Genomic DNA, 23,120 nt, shown 5'->3' with positions numbered 1-23,120 from the left:
GCATTGGTTTTGCAAAAACCTGTATTGTTTTTCCTTATTAGGCTTAACAATGCAAAAAAAGCCGTTTTTTGACCTAAAAAATTAGAAAAAAAAAAAATCCGCAACGTAAACCGATTTGGTTTTCAGTGGATTTTGGTTAGTTTTGACCCAAATAATAAGGAGAAAGGAAAAAAATTCATGTTGGTGAACTTTTCAATTAAAATCGTTCTAGGCGAACAGTGATATGTGTATATGATTTAAGGCGCGTCAATATCTATGGTTATTGGCGCCCGGAGCTTTTTTCAGTGCACTGCCGGCCTCCGGACAGTGTTCTCTCGTTACAGACAACACTGTCCATCACCGGACAGTGAGCTGTAAGAAGCTCCTAGGAAGAGAAAATCTAAGAGTCAGCTGCTGGATTCGAACCCAGGACCTCCACGTGGGAGTCCAGTATGCTAACCTCATAGCTAATCCCTTCCCTCCATTCGGTATATCTGTGAACGCTGTTGGAACGCAGTGTTGTTACCATTAAATGTAATATCGCTATGCCACAACCAGAACTCCAAATTTTACATTTTTTTATTTATTTATTTGAAGCAGGTACTTCGTTCGATAAGTTCTAATCAATACTTTTAACTTTTTCTTTTTTTAAATTTATTTTGTAATTTACAATCTGCAGACAGTTGTATACAATAAGTAAATATGGAGAGAGCGATGAACTGGTGTGGGAGGAGAGCAGGAGGAGAGAAACTACCCAGCGGTAGCACTCTCTATAGGAGAGATGAGAGATAGGAGAATAATGGCGTTTAGGCCTTCAGACCTCAAGGAAGTCGCGGGGCCACTGGCGATTCAGTCGGCGAGGAGTATTAGGGATGTCAGAGGAGGCGAGAGACAGTACAAGAGGATTAGAGCAAGTAGGGAGAGCAGTATGGAATTTTTGATATTTAGCCTTAGCGTGTTGGTCTATGAAGGGAATGTTGAGGTCGTTGTGAAGAGTGAGGTTAGTCACCGTAGAAAGGAGCGTCAGCTACCTGTCGGCAGTAGTTTTGACTGAAATTCCTTGCACTGCCCGTAGGTTTGTTGGTTTGGCTGAACCCCACAGCTCTAGTCCGTAAGTCCACATTTAAGGATAGTGTTGTACATTAAGCGTTTGAGTTCTATGGGCAATTTGCAGCGTCGTCCAAGTAATCTGTAAAGCAGTTTCGTACGTTTTGTCATTGCTTGTCTTTTAAGTCTAGTGTGTAGGTTCCACGTGTATACTTTTAAAAATATACTTAATATAATAAATATACTTAAAAATATACTTATATACTTAAAAATAAATAAAAAATACATTTAACTGGTATTTGTACTATTTTTTTTGCCATCCAATGGAATCGCCTTCTCATTTTATGCTGGCTATTTCATTGGAAAGAAAATTCAACTGGTACTTATTTTGGGAACAGAAAAATGTAATGTCCCATCAACCTGCAAAACAAACAACAATTTAAATAAGTTGATTAAAACCTTTTAGATTAATGTTCCAAAATTTATTTTTTCACAAACTAAAAGGAAAAGTTGTATTTAACGTTTTTCTTAAGACATAAGCTATCATCGAAACACTAATTAAAAGGAATGACTCAGAAAATTCCTCTGACCACATGCGTCTTTCCGTAGTAAAAAAAAGTTCCTTAATGCTTCTCTGATAATGTTATTAATTTAATAAAAACTTTTATAACTAAACGAAGATATCCATAACGTACTGACCACAGAGAAAGTGGCATTTAACTAATTGTTGATAGCACAGCTATTAAATCTGAAAATTATTGTTGTATGTTTCAAACAATAAATATCTAATACACAAAAACAATAAAAACGCAATAACAAAAACAACAATTAATTATTACTAAATGCTATAATATAATATATGAAAGCTGTTAGAAATGTGAACATCACTTGACGCAGGTTTTTTTTAAAGAATGAAAGAAATTTCACTAAAAGTTTACGACCTGAACACTTTCTCTAAGTCCGTGACCTTAACATTCCATCAACAGTATTCATGAACACATCTTGGAAATTGTATGACGACCGTCATCATCTCAGTGTATATTGCATGATTTATTCTTTTCTATTCTTTTTTTAAGCACGACAATTACAATACCCAATTTAATGATTACGTTTTCTCAGTTATTTCAAAATTATGCGTTATTCAATAAAATTTGGAACATTTCATTTTCAGCAGATCAATCTTTATATACTTAAATTGATAACTATATATTTTTAAAAGCCAAATATCATTCGCTACTTATCACGCTATCCAAGAAACTAAAACGTAAATTAATACGTCCACGATTTGGGTCCTAGATAGTCGAGGAAAATTTCATGTCTGTTAAAAATAGCACTTAAGTTTACCGACAAGAGAAAGAATTAAGCACTTTTGTGGCATGTCACAGTATTTGATGATTTTCATAGAAACATCATTGGACAATTCGAGCTTATCTTCAACCCTTTCTTGCAACCTTAAATAAAATTTACTCCCATATATGTAGTGCATGTCTGAAACATAAAGAAAACCAATTAGAATCATTTTAGAAACAAAAAAAGCTGTCCAAATATGGCTCACGTATTTTACTTACAAAATTTAATTTCTGGAGTATACAATGGTCCTGGTGGTGAAGCCGATCATCTAGTTCAGCGTTTCCCAACCTGTGGTACGCGAATAAATAATCAATAATGGCGGACATAAAAAAATTAAAGCATAAAAATATCATAGAAACGTTTTTTCCTGTAATACATAAACATTATTTTAATTTATAATAATATTATACAGTAGTAAAGTAGTTAATATGCACAGTGGAAAGGTTGGTCTGTCTAAATATATTCGAGAAAATATAATAGCAAATTTAATAGGATTCAAATTGAAGTCTCTCATGGAGTATTTTCCAAAACCCGAAAACACAAATGATAATTTAATTTCAAACCCGTTCTATAAAGAAAATTTAGGAAAAGCTACATCATTATCGATAAAAGATAAAGAAAATTTATTAGAATTATCATGTGACAGAACTTAAATGATAACTTTGTAAAGATCTGCTTAAAGAGACTGTAATGAATAAGCTCTATCCAAGCAACATTAAATTTAATTGGTACTTACAGATAGTTGAATGCTTAAAAGAAATTAATTTAGAAGATTTGGGCACAAATATAATAATCCTAAAGAAGAACTTAGTAAATTAATTAATAATTTTGAAGAGAAAAATATGTACGTAATTTTGTATTATTTAAAAAACGTTTTAAAACTAAGATCTTACACTTTACAAAGTTTATAAAGTGAACATGAACTTGGAACTCCTTTGTCATAGTTACATTGTATCTCTATACACAAATAAAGATAATAATAATAAAATAACATACTTGGAATACACAAATTTCACTAAATACAATCATTTATACGAAGTGGTACAATTTAGCATGATGTACTACCAAGTGGTACGCGAGCCAAAAAAGGTTGGGAAACGCTGATCTAGTTCATTACCCTTGAAAGGTGTTAGCGTTTACCATTCTCCCAAAAATGGCATTAATTATTCTATGAAAATCTTTGAATAAAAATTAAAGACAAACATTTATTTAAATAAGTTTAACCAAACTTTAATTGTAACCAAATTTAACGAAAGTAATTTTGTTTTCATACTGAACTATAGGTTAATGTCGGGTCACATGGTTTTATACCTTAACCTGCTCCCTGCTACCGATTTTGTAAAATAATATTCAAGTTATATTGAATTCTGACTGGAAATAACTACTTTTCCTCGTTCAGGAAAAACATCCAAAAAGCATACTTCTGGGTAAACACTTAAAAAAGATAACCTGCACGATTGCCATACTGCCTCTATTACACAGGACGAACAAAAAGCAATGAATTGTTGAGGCTATAGGCTGTGGGCTGCTGTTCAACAAAGCTTTCAATAGCTGCAGTAGGGGGTATCCACTCTGTTTGATACTAATCGAACATCTGCACGACCAGGGTATCAGGAGAAAGAACTACTGTAGAGCTGAACTGAATTCAAACATTGTTGGTCCCACGATGTTATTGATTGCATGCGCCAAAGAATGAAGTAATTATATATATTATATAAAAAAAGATCCAGTAATTGTCAAGTACTTAACGCCTAACATAGCTCCAACATGAGAAGGTTGGTGAAATATTCTTGATTTTTTGTTTTTACTTTCAAATAGCTCAAAACAGTGTCGTGCAAAATGGCAATGCAAGTTGCCTTAATATTGCTTTAAGATCCACAGATAAAAAATAATTAAATAAGTAATTGTAATAATACAAGGGAAGGAATATGTATGAAAAGTATTTCCCTCAAATGAAATTTATCGTTGGTTATGACACAAAAGTTTAAATGCAAATCGGAGTCTACGTAACATTAGAGTTTAGAAATTTAAATTAAAATATCACTACGTGTAAGGAAATAAACCCAAATTGATCCAACTGTTTTGGGAATAAACGGGTTAGTAATAATGTCTTCTTGCTATACCTCTTCGACTCAGTCGTATTCTAAATTGCGTAAAGAGAAGGACCAAGGATTTTTTTAGGTTTACCTAAAATTTGTACCTATTTTTGTCTCAAATGAGGGGAAAGTTTTTATAATAAATATCCCAGTTACTGCAATTAGATAATTTGAAAATGTCGTAATATACTTATTAATTATAATCAAAATTAAATTAATAATTTATTAATCAGAAAATTGTCCCTGGTACTAATTGTATAAAGTACCCACTTTATTCTTAGTGAGCTACACAAGGAAGTGAACCTTTATGAAATTTATTTGAGTTACCAAATATAAACAACTCAATTTAAAGTTTACATTCTGTTTAGTCGAGGAGAGAGAGCGCCATGATGATATAAATACTACGGTTGGAAATAAAATCGCATATTAATGATCTTATAGCTGCAAAAAGGATATTATTTATTAAAATCTTACGTGCCTTACCTGTGTACACGTAACTAGACACTTTGGATTAACATTTTTACGCTTACTGAGTAGATTCGAATATATTCTAACCATATTTATGATTACTGTAAGAATGATTTCGAAATTTATCTAACCTATGGGGGCTTATAAGTCTGAAAAATAATCACGTACAGAATTAGCCTTTCTTTAAAAAGAAATCATTTATCTAGTGTCATAGAATTCTTTTCTGGGCACAATGTAATTAAAAGAGTTGCCTAGTTTTAAGGTAAAGGACTTCAAGGGATCTATTTAAAAGAAAATCTCCAGAAATGGTTAGATTTTTAAATTACTTGAATTAGTAAGGACGAAAAGTAAACATCGCTTAACAGCACAAAAAACTAACCCTAAAAATGGGCGATCGCCTGAAAGGATGGCCACAAAATATGCTGGTAATCATAAGGAAAGATCTGTGAAATTTTCCAGCATAGAAATGCTAGTCTTTCATCAGGAAAAATTGAATTAAGCGCTATTAAATCATTATTAGAAGTTAAGCGTTATTTTTGTGTATTGAACTGTTTATGTTTGTTTTCCTAATTGTGGCTGTTTTCTAATATTTATTCACCTTCAGAGATTGAATCATATGGTTTGTGTATAGAAATCTGACTTCTATTCTTCTGTCATGTCTCTCATACTCTAACTTAAGTGGCTTAACTGCTCAAATTTTAGAATAATCAGAAAATAATGGTAATACAGTGGTACCTCGGTTTTCGAACGACTTGACTTTCGAACAAATCCGGTATTCGACCAAGAAATTCGAGAAAATATTGTCCTGAAATCTGAACAAACATTTGGAACTCGAACACCCGAGATGAGCCGAGTTGTTTTTATATTTGTACACTTTTAGATCTTATTTCTTGTTTAGATACAACGTTTTTACATAAAATATAAAAATTATGCCAGTAAAAACGGCATATTTCTGGGGCTTAGAAACGAAATAAACTAAATAGTTTTCTTATGGGATAAATTGTTTCGGTTCTCGACCAAATTGGTTCTTGACCGCACTTCCGGAACGAATTGTGGTCGAGAATGTTTTATGTAAATAAAACATTTTGAACTCTGGGCAGGAAGTGAATTTCAAAATTAACAATATTTTGATTTATTAACTGATATTACGGAGACAATTATTAGAGTGGAACTATAGGTGAACTGCAAGTTGGGAACTTGGCAAATGCATGCCTGCTGCATGGTGGAACCTTAAAAATGTAGCATCGACAGCAGCGCTGGAGTGAGGCTGAGCTAGGCAATAATGAAGATACACGACTGTTCTCTCTCTAACTTCACAGATAGGGTACCCAATTGGAGAACTGTATGGACCCAGAACCACTTTATAGAACAGAGAATGGGTAAACTAGGTCGATATAAGGGCTTTCAATGCAGGTATAAATATGGATGACTTTTCATTACTCTATATTTCATAATTTAGGGTCACTTTGCTTTTTTATTAACATTTTGTTTCTGTTCTATTTACAAAAGAAAGTATTTCCTGTAGACTATGGTCGTATGGAATGTAATTCAACACTTGGGTGCACCAAGTACTTCGTAGGATAAAATGATACTGAATATTCTAAAAATGGTTACCCGTACAAAAAAAAGAAGGCACTTGTTTTATAAATAAGTATAAACTAATAAGTACTAAGAATAAACTCATTTAACTTCTACTACAAAAATATAAGCTACAAAACGGAAATAGAAATATAACTTTTATTATATCTACTTAATATCGTCATTTCCTTTCCGTATTTAAAACAATATTTCGTCCTCACTGCGGTATAATTACATTCCCACATTTCCCTTTTACTTGGAAAACTTTCGTTTCTGTATTTCTACAAAAAAATAATTTTTTTTTGTTCTTTAATTGTCCGTTTAATGTTAAGACGATTGCTGCTTGATGACTTTTTGTCGTTTTCTTCTTTTACTTCCCGGTTTATTACGTTCATTATAAATAGTTTAATTTACTATTACAAAGAACGTTGTAATGAATTTCATTCATTCTTTGCACATCTATTCATTTGTTTATTTTTCTTTTCTAACCGACTTTCTACGTTTGCATCAAATATGAAATTTATTCAAAGAATCTTTAAAATACGAGGGTCGTTTGAAAAGTCCGTGCAAAGTCAGAGTGACAGCACTACTGGCGCGTATCGAGGTTATGTTTAGTTAGTAGCATCTCTTGGAAGAACACACACCAAGTTTCAGCCAGATCGGTCTATTTCTTTGTGTTTGGCATTCGTTTGAATCGAGGAAGTCGAGTGATTTTCAAAAAATGGACGAAAAAGAATTTCGTGTGTTGATTAAACACTACTTTATGAAAGGCAAAACGCCTCAGCAGACTAAAGAGAAGCTTGATAAACATTATGGTGACTCTGCACCTTCGATTAGAACAGTTTATAAGTGGTTTCAAAATTTTCGGAGTGGCCATATGGGCACAAGTGACGCTGAACGTTCTGGACGCCCTGTTGAGGTTACTACTCCAGAAATCATTGATAAAATCCATGATATGGTGATGGATGACAGAAGAGTGAAGGTGCGTGAGATTGCTAGTGCTGTGGGCATCTCGAATGAACGGGTACATAATATTTTGCATCAACATTTGGACATGACAAAGCTATCCGCAAGATGGGTGCCGCGATTGCTCACGCTTGACCAAAAACGAAATCTAAACAATGGGTTACCAAGGGGGAATCTGCGCCAAAAAAGGCGAAGACCGTTCCTTCGGCCGGAAAGATTATGGCGACTGTCTTTTGGGATTCGCAAGGAATAATCCTCATCGATTATCTGGAAAAGGGTAAAACTATTACAGGTGCATATTATTCATCGTTATTGGACCGTTTGAAAACCGAGCTGCAAGAAAAACGCCCACGATTGGCCCACAAAAAAGTCCTTTTCCATCACGCACAACGCACCAGCTCACTCCTCAGCAGTTGTGGTCGCAAAATTAATGGAAATAGGGTTCCAACTCGTTTCACATCCCCCCCTATTCTCCAGACTTGGCTCCCTCGGACTACTATTTGTTCCCAAATATGAAGAAATGGCTGGCGGGAAAAAGATTTTATTCAAACGAGGAGGTGATTGCAGAAACGAATGGCTATTTTTCAGACATGGACAAATCCTATTATTCGGAAGGGATCAACAAACTAGAGCAGCGTTGGACGAAGTGTATAAGCCTAAAAGGAGACTATGTTGAAAAATAAAAAAGGTTTACCCCAAAAAATTAAGTAGTTTTTATTTTTGCACGGACTTTTCAAACGACCCTCGTAATGTAACTGACGCATTCAAACTATACCTACATTTTTTACGTCCTTATTCTACCAGAGAGAGAAGTTATTACAGTCGATCTATTTTGAGTCATCAGTTATGAGATTTCCTAAATCTCAAAAGTGTTTCTTCTTCTTCAACGTTCTGAGTATTTTGAGCTGAACAGCTCAAAAGTGAAAAAATCACAAAAAAAAAAAGGTGGAATTTGATTCTTTAAATCGATGTCACCATTCGATTATTAAGCTCTTGGACAAAATCAATGAACTGAGTTTACAGATTCGATTCTTTAGTTTTGTGGTATTTTTCCTTGACAACAGCTTAGGGCACAACATAACTCTGTAAACGTTTATCCCAAAGTTTTTTTTAAAAAAATGTTTTAGAAACTGCTTCTTAAAGCAGTTCTGCGAGAGAGAGGTGAGTTAATCTCCGCTCCAGAGTACCATTTAAGCACAATGACTGGCCTCTTATTATTAGAAATTAAGTGGGTTAAGTGAAATTCCTTTGAATAGGTTCAGTGTAAGCGCTACTTTTTGAATAAATAATTTAGTTTTTGACGTTTCATTTTTGTCTCCTTTCTAGAAAAATTTTACTACGCCAATTGCGGTAAGAGATAAGCAAGTGAGCGATTCGCATCTGACCGCTAATTTTTTTTTAGATTTTGTTTTCATTTTTGAACGTTATTCATAACTAAGGAACGGATTTTTATGTATTTAAAAATGCCAAATATTTAACTAAAATATGCATTTATTTTCGTCAATTATGTGGAAAATATGTGATTTTCTTAAAATATTTTCTGGAATATTTAAGTAAAATGGACTTTTTTTTTTATTAAAATGGATTTTTTTTTTGGGGGGGGGGCAAGTTATAATGATTTATACAACAAAGAACATTTTTACTATTTATAAAAAGATGTGTTAAATTTTCAATTTTGAAAACTTCACTCTTCGAAATTGTTTGCAACCACATGAAATTTCAAATGTTGGAACGTAAAGTGACGACGATCTGGGCGTAAGATGGACTTGTAACGACTAAAAGATCGTTCAACATCTACAGATGTTATAGGTGCCTTGCTGAAAGAAGTTATCTCGTTGGCTGTAAAGGGTACACGATGTTCTGAGGTGACTTCTGTTCCACTGATAATATCAGAAATCTGGCAGATGGTCTCCCACCCTTTGTTCTTGCTCAGTACTTCTACCAGTTTTGATCTGATCAGATCTCCCTTACTCCCAGGTATTCCTACCACCTTTTCGATGACTTTTTTTTAACGTTGGGCACGTTTTCTGTCAGTCGAACATTTTGGGACTTAAGTTGGGTAATGGCTTGTGCAAGAAATACGCAATTGTCAGAAATGAATGCAAGGTCGTTCCTTAAATTTGGTTTCTCGAATAAAGACTTGGCTGTATTTATCGCTACTGCTTCGTCTTCGAGATGTGAAAGGACATTCTTGATTTTATTGTAGTTTTCATAGTAATACTGAGCTGCTCCCAGCCAAGTACCCCATCTTGTCAATATTGGTTCTGGTGGAAGGCACAAGTCTGGATAGAGATCTTTTAGCATTTTAATGCGACTTGGTGCTTTTAAGAACACTTTTTTAACCACTGTGATTCACAGCCCTACAGTCTGTGATTCACAGTTCCTGTCAACCACCTCCCAATTATGAAAATATGCCCAAAATGAAAAATATGTACATATTTTGATTAAATATGTAGAAATATTTATTTATTTTAATCAAATATGTATAAATATGCGATGACGTCCAAATATGTGGAAATATGTGAAATAAAAGTAGGCTCAAACGGCTTAAAGAGTGTCAGTATGAATACTTCTAGCTGAAAAACGTCTGTAAATTGCCTAGAAAAAAATATGTAAATACATACGAATCTGTTCCCTATTCATAACAATAACATGCCTAGGGAAATGATTAGCTGTGTGGTAAGGTATACTGGATCCCGGGTTCGAATCCAGCTGCTGACCCTTGATTTTCTCTTCCTAAGAGCTTTTTACAGTTCACTATCCGGTGATGGATACTGTTGTCTGTAACGAGAGAATACTATCCGGAGGCCGGTAGTGCTCTAAGAAAAGCCCCGAGCGTCATCACATCATACGTTGGCTACTTCAATCAAATTTTATATTTGTATGTTTGATTGCGTTGATTTCACTATCTAATCATGATACTTTGTTGCTAAACTTGTGGAAAGAAATCAGATATTCTCAATCATTCGTCATTAATTTCAGCCTAATATGCACGTTACTATAATTCAAACTCCTTGTTTGGAAGTCATCTTATGTTACATCCATAATTTCATTGAAATAATTTGCATAATAAGAATTTTAAAATGACCTGTAGTCCAATATTGACCTGAATTAAAGTAACTCATTAGTTTGGGATTAGGAAATGAATTCTTTTGGTGACACAACTTGTTGTTTCGAAACTAAACTGAACGAAGATAGAAATATAATCTCGAGTTAGTTAGTTAGGCACCGGATATGCCTTATAAACTAAAAAAAAAAAAAAAACCACTGTGTGCGTAATTGAATTCTATAGTTTTAGTTTTCATGAGCACAGAATGTAGGCGCATTACAGTCGAAGAAAACGTTCGACTTTTTTGTGCTCGAAAGCTGGAATTTTTCAAAACAAAAATCAATTTCAATCAAAAAACAATCTCTTCAATTTGAAAATAATAAAATAACCTTTCGTTTACTTTGGGGAATTTCAAAAACGTTTTATTTACGATACTTCAAGAGAAAAGAAGCCGGACAACAACAACAAGCCCACAAATGAATTGTGAAATTTCAACAAGTTGGCGTCATATTGTAATAAGAACTTTCTCGAAATTGCTTGACCTGATCGCCCCCTCCCCTTCCAAAAACGGTTTCTTTCACGGTTAAACGTGTAGGTGATTGTATTCACGAGCAGTTAATAAATTCCAGTTTAAATCCTACATTTAATTTGAATAAAAAGATGCTTTACTTTTTTGATAAGTAAAAATACTTTCATCATACTTAAATAATACAAATTTCTTGTAAATTTTATGCTGTCTATATTTTAATAAAAAGTTAATTTCATAAAAAAATATTTCACGGAACAAGATCGCGTAGCAAGTCTAACATTCCAGTTCCAAATGGGTCAATTATTTAAGTAGCCCAAGCTACGTAATGAATAAGACAAGTTCGATTGAAAGCTACGTAAATTAGTTTCTCTCAATTTTTTTTTAAAAAATCTTTTATTGTAATTTACCACTGCAACAGTTGTTGCAACAAGCAAATGTGGTAAAAGAGAAAGAAATTGAAGAAAATCATGAGTGGAGAAGGCACCCAGTGGTGTCACTCCAGTAACGTGCTTTGCTCTCACGATAAGAGAAGATCTTCTCTTCAATCTCCTTAGAGGCTAACCTGGTAAGGTGGAGGAAGATAGGTGTTCTATGAGAGGGTTAGGATGAGCTGCTGTAGAGGAATGAAATTTGAAGAAACGAGTGTTAGCAAGATCTGTAATGAAAGGAATTTTGAGGTCATTATGGATAGTGTGGTTAGATACATAGAACGGAGCGTTAAGAAGTTTTCGAAGTATTTTTGACTGTAATGCCTGGAGGCGTAGTGAGTTGGAACGCTTAGTCGATCCCCATACTTCGATGCCGTATGACCAAATGGGTCGCAGTAACATTAGATATAAGAGTCTTTTGTTATGTAGGTTAAGTTTTGAACGTTTGTCAAGTAGTCTGGCGAGAAGTTTTGTAGCATTGGTTAGTTTCTTGTCTTTTCAGTCTAGTATGGGGATTCCATGTCAACCGTTTGTCTAGGTACAGTCCAAGGTAGCGTACTTTGTCCACAGTTGGTATAGGAGTTTGGTTCAAGATGATGAGAGGTAGGATATTCCGTCTGAGAGTAAATACTATAAATTTTGATTTCGTAACGTTAGTTTTTGATTCTCCATTTGAAAAGCCAGTCCTGTAAGTGGTTGATGTGTGTTTGTAGAGCTCGTGTAGCGATAAGAGGATCGGAATGAGGAGATAAGATTGCAGTATCGTCAGCAAAGGTAGAAAGAATGTTATTTGGATGTTGAGGTATGTCTGCTGTATATAAGGAGTAAAGAAGAGGACCCAGGACACTGCCCTGAGGAACACCAGCTCGAGCTAGACGGATATCAGAGTCTGCTGCTCCACAGTTCACTCTGAAATATCGATCTTTTAGGTAGGATTCAAATTTAAATAATACACAAAAATACGCAAATAAATCGAATATTAATTTAAATCGAATAGTTGTTTTAGCATTAAATTTCCATCCTCCATAAATCTTAGAAGAAAAAGTATGAAAGCGTTGATTAATTATTAAAATTAATTGGTGGAAATAAGTCAAAACTTTGTAGCAAATATTTTATAAACTTAAGTTTATTAATTATATAAATAAGATTACTGTTTTTACCCAGGTGAACTTGTAGGAGAGGAATAAATAAAGGAGGTTACTTTATTTCATCAGCAGATAGATTAGATTTTTCATGATAAAGATTTGGAAGCTACTTTTACGCTAACTTCATGCAAATGAATTATCCAATAAAGACTCATCCAGTTTATTGCATTTTGAAATAAAGTACTGGCTAAGAAACGGATGGTAAAAGTTTAGCAATTCGTATTAATTACCATTGTATAAAAGAAGATGCAATTAAAATTTATGGAGAAACTCCAGGTTTTCTAGTAGAAAGTGTATTATACTGGGTATGAAGCGGGTTAGTAGGAGGAGTAAGATGTGCTAGGGTACTTGATGGCCGGGTAAAGATACCGTTGGCCGAGAAAGAGATGCTGTGGAGTTTCCTGCAAACTAGTATGACAAATAGTGCAAAATTATTGGTGAAGGGTGCGGCCCTTCAGCAGCCCTGTTGCAATTCAAAGTATTGCACCTTAACTGCTTCCAAAAGATATAGTCAAGCTTCCAAGGTTTACTGCAACTTATCCGATCTGTCGTAGGTTTTTCCCTGCTGAATTAATAATTACTTGTAAGTACGTCAAAAGTTAATAAGTATTTTTCTGTGATAATGGTTTGTTGAAATGTTTTCAATTTTTTTGTCTACGGCTGATCTATCAGAGAAGTAGACCTTGACCACCTCTGGCAAGATTCACCGGGCGTTCCTACCACCAGCTCTGATTCACCACTGGCTAATCCTAATCCAAATCCTACACTATCAATAGGATTTGTAAACTGTAAATTTTGCTCTTAGAATTTTGGGGTCGAATCTGCGAGTATCACTGCTGAATGTCCCTCTGTGCAGAACTTCGCCGTCACATAGAGCTTTCTTCCTGTACAACTCCATTCTAAAGCTGGAGAGGGACGAAATGAGGTAGTTGAGAGTCTAATTAAGGATTAAAGAGAAGGAAGAACACCGTGTACCCTTGGACAGTGGGAGCTCTCTTTTAGTCGCCTCTTACGACAAGCAGAGATTACTGTGGAAGTATTCTAAATCCCCAATCCACAGGGAATTATATATTTCAGATTAATAGGTTTTAAGTCGCCGATAAAACCTACCCTGATAGTCACATTTACGTATGTTTAAATACAATTTAAAAAAAAAGAAGTCTATTCCTTACTAGCGCAAATAATTATTTGGTTCAGAAATTAAGTTTTTCAGAGGTCCATAATTTTGGGGACTAATTGACTTTTAGAGGCTCAAGAATGAGTGCCAACCATGTATTCTAGTACCTATCGACGCAGTCCAAAATAATTCGCCAAATTGTGTTATCAATAGAACTAACCATAATTACCTTACCCGTACCCATTCATCAAGGACTCTAAATCATCGTCGCCACAAAACAAGTTTTGATTCTCATTCCTCTGGACTTCCTAATTCATTAATCCATCTCAAACTTTTCCTTAAATTCCTATTCGACGTTTGAATCAACACCATTTTCTCGGTGATGGAGATCAGTAGTTAAATAATCATAGTCGATGAATTCCAGCTTGTGGTTGATTTCCTGTTTTGCTTCATTCAAGATTATATCTATCTTGTTGCAAAGGGGACTATAGTTCTGCAATTATAAATTAAAATCGTGAACATTTCTGAATCTTAACAAAATTATAATTTGACCGTTTATTGTAAAGTCAATCCAATATTTTTTTTATTGGACGTTTGTAAGCACTCTAAACTCAAATCATTACAAGGATCAAAGCCAGCCAAAAATATATGTGCTGTTGGTAAAATAATGTATCAGTTCAGATCATATCTCCGATACTGTTGTTTTGAAACCGTTCGGTAGACGTTAAGTAACAACCAATAGTTTAAAGTAAAAGTAAAAACCATTTTAAGTGTTGTTTTATCAACATCAATAATACAGTAACGCCATTCTATCTCTCTCTAAAAACATCATGTAAAGTTCTACTGTGGAAGATACCTTGTTAAACATGATGATAGACCAAATGATTATTTTGTTATTATGATTGGTCTAACTTACGTACATCTTCAACCAATTATATAAGTCTTTCATTTTTGTTTCGATTGTTTGTTTTTTACTTGCAGTCTTGATGGTGCAACGATATGTACTACATATCACGTAAAAAATAGCTGTTACAATTTTGTAACATCGCAATCAGACACACAAATAAACAGAAAAGCTAGCTAGCTAAAGAACAGCTTTATTGTGAATGAATGCTTGTCTGAATCTAAAATAGTGTTTAAATCCATCAGGCTGTGCGATTTACAAACTTCCGCTCTTAAAATATCATACGAAGAAAAGCTTAAGCAATTAATAAAACTATAAATATAAGAGAAAGTAAATAATAAATATATTTAAAAAATTATTTACGCTTTCAATACGAAGATTTTCTAAAAATAAAACTGATTTGATAATTTAATAGGAACTGTCAAAAAAGAAAAGAAGTCTGTTGAAATAGCCTGTTGAAATGACTCTACATTTTCGGCCAAATGTGGGAACTAAATAAACCAATACAATTTTTACCTCTACATGTTATAAACAATGCACATCATTGTCACAGTTGAGTGATCTCCAGATTCTATGCGCTAGTGCACACGTTTGTTTATAGTAACTTCAGTTAGCAGGACTCTACACAGAAATGAAGATTTGAGAAGTTATGGTACAGGTACTTGAAGGTGAGAACCAATTCATAGAGTTCTTTACAGTAATATGCCTTCAATTTTACTGGATTCAAGCCTTCTTTCAGTTGCAATATACTTTTTTTTTTTGGTAGAACAAACTTATTCAGACTTCAGTACGTTTAATATACTTGGCAATTATAACCTCATTTTACGAAGCTGAGGGCCATGAGATAAAGCAGCAATGAATACACTTCCTGTAATTAAACATTATACTATTGTAAGGAAATATGGATGGAAAAGAAACTTCAGTAGAAACCAGGGTTATTGTGAACGTGTAATAGCCCACTTTAAGAAGTTTAAGATTTAGACTAGAACACGGGAAGAATCCGGTGCTACTAGAAGAGGTTTTATGTCCAAGAAAAGTTCCTATTAGTAGTTTTTGTGAATTGTTTCTAGATATGGGCACTAGGTGATTTACTGGATGGAACCACTAGGAGGTAAGAGAGATCTCCCAATGCCTTGTTTCAAATGATCACTCGAGATCATGTAAATCGCCCAACATCTCAGAAAGCTAAGTGCAAAAATATAGTCTCAACAATCTTCAGCCACGAACAAGAGTTAGAATCTTGAACACAGAACTAGTACGCCATCCAGTGCTATCTAATGAATGGTGGCTAGAATTGTGAAATCCATTTCGCGGTATTGGTAACCTAGTCTATACAGGGTGATCCAGTAAGTATTGTCCATAGGCCTACTGTGTAATGAATTAAACAACTTGATAACTAACATTGTTGAGTGCTCGTGAACACGTTTACTTGTAAAACAAAAGATAAATGTCTCATACGAAGATAAAAGGAATCCTGGAAAATGATATACCGTTTGAAAGCCCATTAAACAAGGGAACTTTTATAAAAAAAAAAGTGTCAGCACCTAGGTCTGATAATGATCACGTAAGGGCCTAATGAGTTTTCTTAAAAATTTCGATTACTTTTATTTTTCCAGCATTCGGTGGAAGATTGAGGCTGTTTGGAGAATAACTTACGCTTCGAAATGGTATCAATTTTTAGAAAATTTATCTGTCTTTCTAACCGTGTCATCAGAATCGAATTAGGACTAGAACTTTCTGAGTAATAACATTTTTATTGGAAAAAAGTAATGATTTTGGGAAAAAAATTAAAGTGACGTCACTCAAGAACAGTGGGAAATATGAAGTTGGCTAATACGTCATTAAACTCCACTTTTAATAATAAAATGTTTTTATTGTCCAAATAATACAATAGTTTTTATTTTATATAAACATTGGAGTACCAGAACCAGTTCTTTTCCTCTGACAAAAATAAGTTATAATTAAGTTATACTTAAAAAAAATTTTCTTTTTATATTTTGGGAAAAAGGACAAAAAACCCAATACAAAAAAATCAAAATAATATAAAATCAAAAATACTTAAAACCAAAAATAATTATAGTCTAATAAATAAATTAAAGAATACTTTTGAATACAGTTTACAGCAAAATGTTTTTAATCCTTTTATGTTTATACACAGTCTGCGTGTCGTACTGACCAATAGTATTAATGAGGCGGTTTTCATGCCCCTCAACTTCATCAATAAATTTTTGAGTTTGACCGCGCAACACATCGCTAATATACATTAGATCTGTGCGCTCATGTAATATTCTCAATGGCGTATACCTCGGCGCATTTAAGGCAAACCTCAAAAATTTATTTTGCACCCTCTGCAGTTTTAGTATGTTTGTTTTACAAATAAAACTCCAAGATGGAGCTGCATAGAGCAACATTGGCCGAACAATGATCAAGTAAATGAGCAATTTATTGCTAACGCTGAGTTTAGACTCTCTGTTTAACAAGGGAAACAGTGATACCATTAGAGATTTACTTTTTTGGCAAACAGTATTTATATGAGGAGTGAATGTAAGCTTGGTGTCCATAGTAACGCCTAGATAAGTTACTGTCGGGGTCCATTCTATTGTCTGATTATTAATGCTTATGTTATTTTTTATTTCTGGCCTTCTTTTTGTAAATAAAGTACTTTTAGTTTTTGCCATATTAATTTTTATTTTCCAGCGATTGAAATATTTCAATATTCTATTTAGAGATTCCGAGAGTCTATTTACAATGGTGTCGGTTCTCCACGAGGAGGCAACTCCACTTTAGATGTACTACACACAATAGGCCTTACTGGTTCACCCTGTATAGGAATTCAAACTTTAGAGTGAAGCTTGTTCTTCAGTTCTGGGAGTTGATTCCTCTTAAGAATGATTAGATCTTTCTTCAGTTTCATGAAGGACTTTTTCTAGAACACGCCTGCCAACGAAATGCCACTTTTCAAGAGTACAGAAACCAAACATTCGCACAAATGATTCCAGTCGAAGATGAAAAAACAATTTTACAGAAAATTACAACAATTTGAAGAGTGATATCAAGGGAACTGTGTTTGAAAAATGTCAAAGAATATAGGACAGTATTGGTGGTTGAAAGTTGAAGATAGTGAAGCAAAGAAAGATAGGGCTAAGGCCGTTGAAGCCTTTCTCAAGAAGAGAAGGGCTTATACTAACATGGTTAAGAATAGGTACGGTGACCATTATTTTTTTATCAAAAACAGGACAAGGAGCAAAAAAAAACCTATAAAAAATATAAATACGTTTATTAACACGAGATCGGTTATTACAAAACAATGGCCATATAATATAGAAAAAATGTTCAGTCTTTTAAAATGTCATATTCTTTAAAACTATACTAACGACAAGTAAAATACAAATATATCTAATATTCACAATGAAGGTCAGATCTTAACAAAATCATATATAAATCTTCGAAAAAATATTCATATTTTCATTGAGTATAATTTAAATTTCATTGAAAAACAGTACAAATAAATAAAAAAACAGGACATTTATGCTTAAAAAAAAAGAAGGATAGCGTCTTAAAAAACAGTACGAATGGTCAACCGTAAGAATAGGCCATACTCGGCTCACAGATACTTATTTTTATCGGGAGCCAATCCAAATCTAAGCCCTTGGCACGGCTCAAATTTCACTATAAAGCATAAGCTACTGGAATGGGCAAATTTGCATGAGAATCAAGTTAGAAATAGGGTTGCCCTATAATGAGAAGGACTTATTTTTAGAACAGTGCCCAAAATATAAGAAACAATTTGAATGCTTAAGACTATCAGATATTAATTTGTTTTAAATTTAGATTAAGATTAACGGTTTGTGAAGAATATAGAATATTCCACCCTGTTGACATATGCGTGTACAAAATGTACGGCTGAATGTTCTTATTTTTATGTGGAAAATATTATTTATTTTTATACAGGAAGATAGCAGTTTGTATTGGGAATGAAAGAATTCACTAGAACGGATGTTTTATTTGGGTAATTTTATGTATATGGATCAGAGGAATTTTAGCTTTAAGTAGGAAATGTTTTTTTATCTTGTGTAGCTGTGGGCAATCGTAACGGCACCGGAAACAAGCATTTCCTAATTAAATTAAATAAAACAATTACTTCTTTCTAAATTTAATAGACGATTCCTTTTTAACTATAAACCTATTCGCCCATGCTTCTATTCAAGTGTCCAAGTCCTCTAAACAATATACGTGGAATCTCAAAATGATTTTACCGTCAAGAGAGTCAAGTAGTAAGAGATTTCCAACGAGTTCTGGAGAGGTCTTCTCTCTAATTCTCTCAGAGAACTCGTAGAAACTATTTCTATTTAGGAGCATTTGTCTAGAAGTGGTAGAGTGAGAATTGGTAAACTCTTGCTCCTATATATCGCTAAGCTTCTTAACATGTTAACATTTTGTGGAATTGAGAAATGAATACCTACCATTTTGTTGAAAGTATTTGGCTAATAACAAATATTGTTCCGACAAAGTGGTAGTGGTAAGTAGCGAGCATTTTTAGGGAATAAGTTCAGCAGTATCCTCTTTTATAACATAGCATTCTGTTCAATTTTATCCTATGTAAATACTAAATACTTTAAAGTATCAGTTAAGTGAACGAAATAAGTTCTTTTTAAGCACCAAGACTGAGCCTAACCAGGTAGTTAACTGCATCATGAGTCTTTGTTTTACTGTAAAAATATGAATCTTTTCGCTCCATCAAACCCTTCACTAGTCTACATCAAACCGTTTCATTAAAAATCAGTAACAGTGGCGTACCGTGGAAAAGGACTGAATGTTTGAAATGTCTTGACTTAGAACTTAACAAAAGACTTGCTCGGAGTGCAGTCATTAAACTGAAAATTAAGTCAGTCCTTACCAAAAACTCTCAATTAGCTCTATTCACTAATTAACCCACAGAAACTGAAACCACAGTGTTTTAAAGTCTCTTGCATACAATTGCAATTAGACCTTTATTACGCTTAGTAATTTTAAAGTAAAAGTACTGAATATCGCCTTGGGGGGGGGGGGTCACCGAAGTTCAAACAAACTGAATAGATCTGCAGAGAATTGGATGTACCCATTGCAGAGGCTGCTAAAGAGCACAGCCACTCGTGAAGAAAGCAGACAGTCGACGGCTAAAACCTAAACTACTTGTAAATTTTATTAAAAGCCTAATAATGATTTGAAATGTACAATCTTCATGTTATTTTGCTCGTTTCTGCTGTTGTGCCTCAAGTTTTTAAAGAGAGAAAACTGGGCAGAAAATCGAGATATTTTTCTTCTTCTTAAAAATATGACAGAACTTAAGTAGAAAGTTTAACTATAAATAATAAATAGAGTGTACAAAATAGAACAGAATATTTATTATATGTTTAATGGCGCAGAATTCATTCGCAAGTTCATGAACAAATTTAACAATAAGAATAAATATAAATAAAACCAAATATATCACATACCTTCACTTTCACTTCAACCAAAATAATAGAGATGTCATCACTAGCGGTCTTAGTAACCTTTTAGGCACGATATTAGGTTACCTTCATCCAGCGTACTAATCTCTCTCACTTGCGACACTATCGCGTAAACACTATCATTAATGTAGTACACTTTTCCCTTTCATTGTATCTATAACTTCCACGGAAACTACAAATTTATGCTGTCTATCTAAAGGATACGGACCAAATTCAAAAGCTTCTTCCAGATATACGTATATCTGTCTTTGGCCTACATTCTCCACTGGCATACGACACCCATTGTGGTGAGGTCATCTTGAAGATTGTCCTGCCAATGAAAGCCGGGTCACCCTTTCTGGCAAGCTCCGTAGCGTCGATCTTAGAGAATGCTTTTTTACATTAGTCTGTCCTCCTTTATGAACTAATTCACGGAGACGACCTTTTCTATATAAAGGTCCACGATGTCTTCTTCTTCATTGTTTAGGTGGTACAATTCTTCTTCAATAATCCTATACTGACCATTCTCGTAGCATGGACCAAATATCTTTCTTAGGGACCTTTCTATCCTATAGCCTAAGCATCCTTTCGCTGTCTTTAGACACTATCCATACTAGCATACGTATGTTAGAAAACATGTACATTTAACCACATACTATCTCCCTATAGTTCTGTATCTTCTTTCTATCACATTATTATTTACATCATAAAAATACGGCAGAACTTGAAAAGAAAGTTTAACAATAAATAATAAACAAAGTGTACAACATAAAAAAAGAATATTTATCATATTGTAAAGTTTTTCCCAAAATAAAAAAACTTTACTTTCACAACTAATGCCTGCCACTAGTTATTAAATATGTGGGTTTGATTAAATAATAAAACTCGCTAAAGTTGTAAGTAATAACCTGATTTATTCACACATTAACATTAACTAACATTAACATTTACTAGCAACTAACGCTATTCATTACAGTCACCATTTACAACAGTCACAACAGTTTACTGTTACTTATTCACAACGTAACGCCACAAAACTGTTCCACGACTGACCCCTGGTCCACACTGCACCGAATTGCGCTAGACTCAACCGCACTAGCAAAGTTCTACTCACGAACTGACTACCTGCCCAACTGGCTAACACTGAAGCACTCCGTAACACTGACTCTCTCAAAACTATCACTTCCAAAGTGTCTCCCAAAACTGTCTCTCAAAGACTCACTCAAAACTAACTGATTAAAACTTTCTAAGAACTCCTTAAAAACTTGATTGAAACTGAAAAACTCGATTAAAAACTTGATTAACACTCGATTGAAAAACTGACTTGAAAACTAGATTGAAAACTAAACTTCTCCAGCTGTGTCTGCCTCCTTTTAACTGGGTGCCTCCCTCCAACTGGGACTGCCCTCCTCCAACTCTCTGAGCATAAGTTTCCACGCCCTCCTGACGTTCATTGGCTGGAGAAAACATACTGCCACCACCTCAGCTGTGAGCCGCCTCCTCCCATTCTCCGTCTCTCTCCAACTCCGTCTGTCTCACTCTCACCTGTCAATCACTGGCTGGGAAACACATATGCTACCACCCCAAAAGGGCCGGTCTTTCTCTTAGCTAGAAAGGAAAGGGCTAGATTGTTCAAGGAGTTAGTGACCTGTGTAAAAGCCAGCTAAGAGAAAGGCCTCAGTTGGGGTGGTAGCATATGTGTTTCCCAGCCAGTGATTGACAGGTGAGAGTGAGACAGACGGAGTTGGAGAGAGACGGAGAATGGGAGGAGGCGGCTCACAGCTGAGGTGGTGGCAGTATGTTTTCTCCAGCCAATGAACGTCAGGAGGGCGTGGAAACTTATGCTCAGAGAGTTGGAGGAGGGCAGTCCCAGTTGGAGGGAGGCACCCAGTTAAAAGGAGGCAGACACAGCTGGAGAAGTTTAGTTTTCAATCTAGTTTTCAAGTCAGTTTTTCAATCGAGTGTTAATCAAGTTTTTAATCGAGTTTTTCAGTTTCAATCAAGTTTTTAAGGAGTTCTTAGAAAGTTTTAATCAGTTAGTTTTGAGTGAGTCTTTGAGAGACAGTTTTGGGAGACACTTTGGAAGTGATAGTTTTGAGAGAGTCAGTGTTACGGAGTGCTTCAGTGTTAGCCAGTTGGGCAGGTAGTCAGTTCGTGAGTAGAACTTTGCTAGTGCGGTTGAGTCTAGCGCAATTCGGTGCAGTGTGGACCAGGGGTCAGTCGTGGAACAGTTTTGTGGCGTTACGTTGTGAATAAGTAACAGTAAACTGTTGTGACTGTTGTAAATGGTGACTGTAATGAATAGCGTTAGTTGCTAGTAAATGTTAATGTTAGTTAATGTTAATGTGTGAATAAATCAGGTTATTACTTACAACTTTAGCGAGTTTTATTATTTAATCAAACCCACATATTTAATAACTAGTGGCAGGCATTAGTTGTGAAAGTAAAGTTTTTTTTTGGGAAAAACTTTACATTGGTGTCAGAAGTGGGATATAGTAAAACCGCTAGACGAGTAAGTGCTGATTTTATTAGTTCGGGTGAATTGCCGGAAAGTTGTAGAGTACTCACGGGCTGTAACGAAGTTGACCTGGGCAGAGAAGAAAGGCCTAGATTGTTCTAGAGGTTGAACGACCAAAGTCAGTAACAGGCCGCCACTGCATAAACAAAAGGGCGGTACCTACCTGTGGCAAAGAAGAAAGGCCTAGATTGTTCTAGGGGTTAAGCGGCTAAAGCCGGTAACAGGCCACCACTGTGTAGACAAAAGGGCCGGTCTTTCTCTTAGCTAGAAAGGAAAGGGCTAGATTGTTCAAGGAGTTAGTGACCTGTGTAAAAGCCAGCTAAGAGAAAGGCCTCAGTTGGGGTGGTAGCATATGTGTTTCCCAGCCAGTGATTGACAGGTGAGAGTGAGACAGACGGAGTTGGAGAGAGACGGAGAATGGGAGGAGGCGGCTCACAGCTGAGGTGGTGGCAGTATGTTTTCTCCAGCCAATGAA

General features: G+C 34.8%; 1 long non-coding RNA gene across 4 annotated transcripts in view; it reads right to left on the bottom strand.

Moving 5' to 3' along the window:
• Positions 1-241: 241 nt before the first annotated feature.
• LOC141460302 (uncharacterized) overlaps positions 242-23,120 on the bottom strand; it is a 426,050-nt gene continuing 403,171 nt past the window's right edge. For 3 of the 4 annotated variants that reach the window (XR_012461849.1, XR_012461850.1, XR_012461852.1), the window contains 2 exons: positions 2,595-2,664; positions 1,487-2,514 (listed from right to left, as the gene is read on the bottom strand). This is a non-coding gene — a long non-coding RNA (uncharacterized lncRNA). Of the gene's footprint in view, positions 1,447-1,486; positions 2,515-2,594; positions 2,665-23,120 lie in introns of those variants that run through there. The other variant, XR_012461851.1, reaches the window with a different exon arrangement.

Source organism: Rhodnius prolixus, unplaced genomic scaffold (genome assembly GCF_049639745.1).
Source record: "Rhodnius prolixus isolate KJV_2025 unplaced genomic scaffold, Rpr scaffold_6, whole genome shotgun sequence".
NCBI lineage: Eukaryota > Metazoa > Arthropoda > Insecta > Hemiptera > Reduviidae > Rhodnius > Rhodnius prolixus.
The sequence above is the reverse complement of the archived record's forward strand: the minus strand, read 5'-3'. Positions and strand labels throughout refer to the sequence as shown.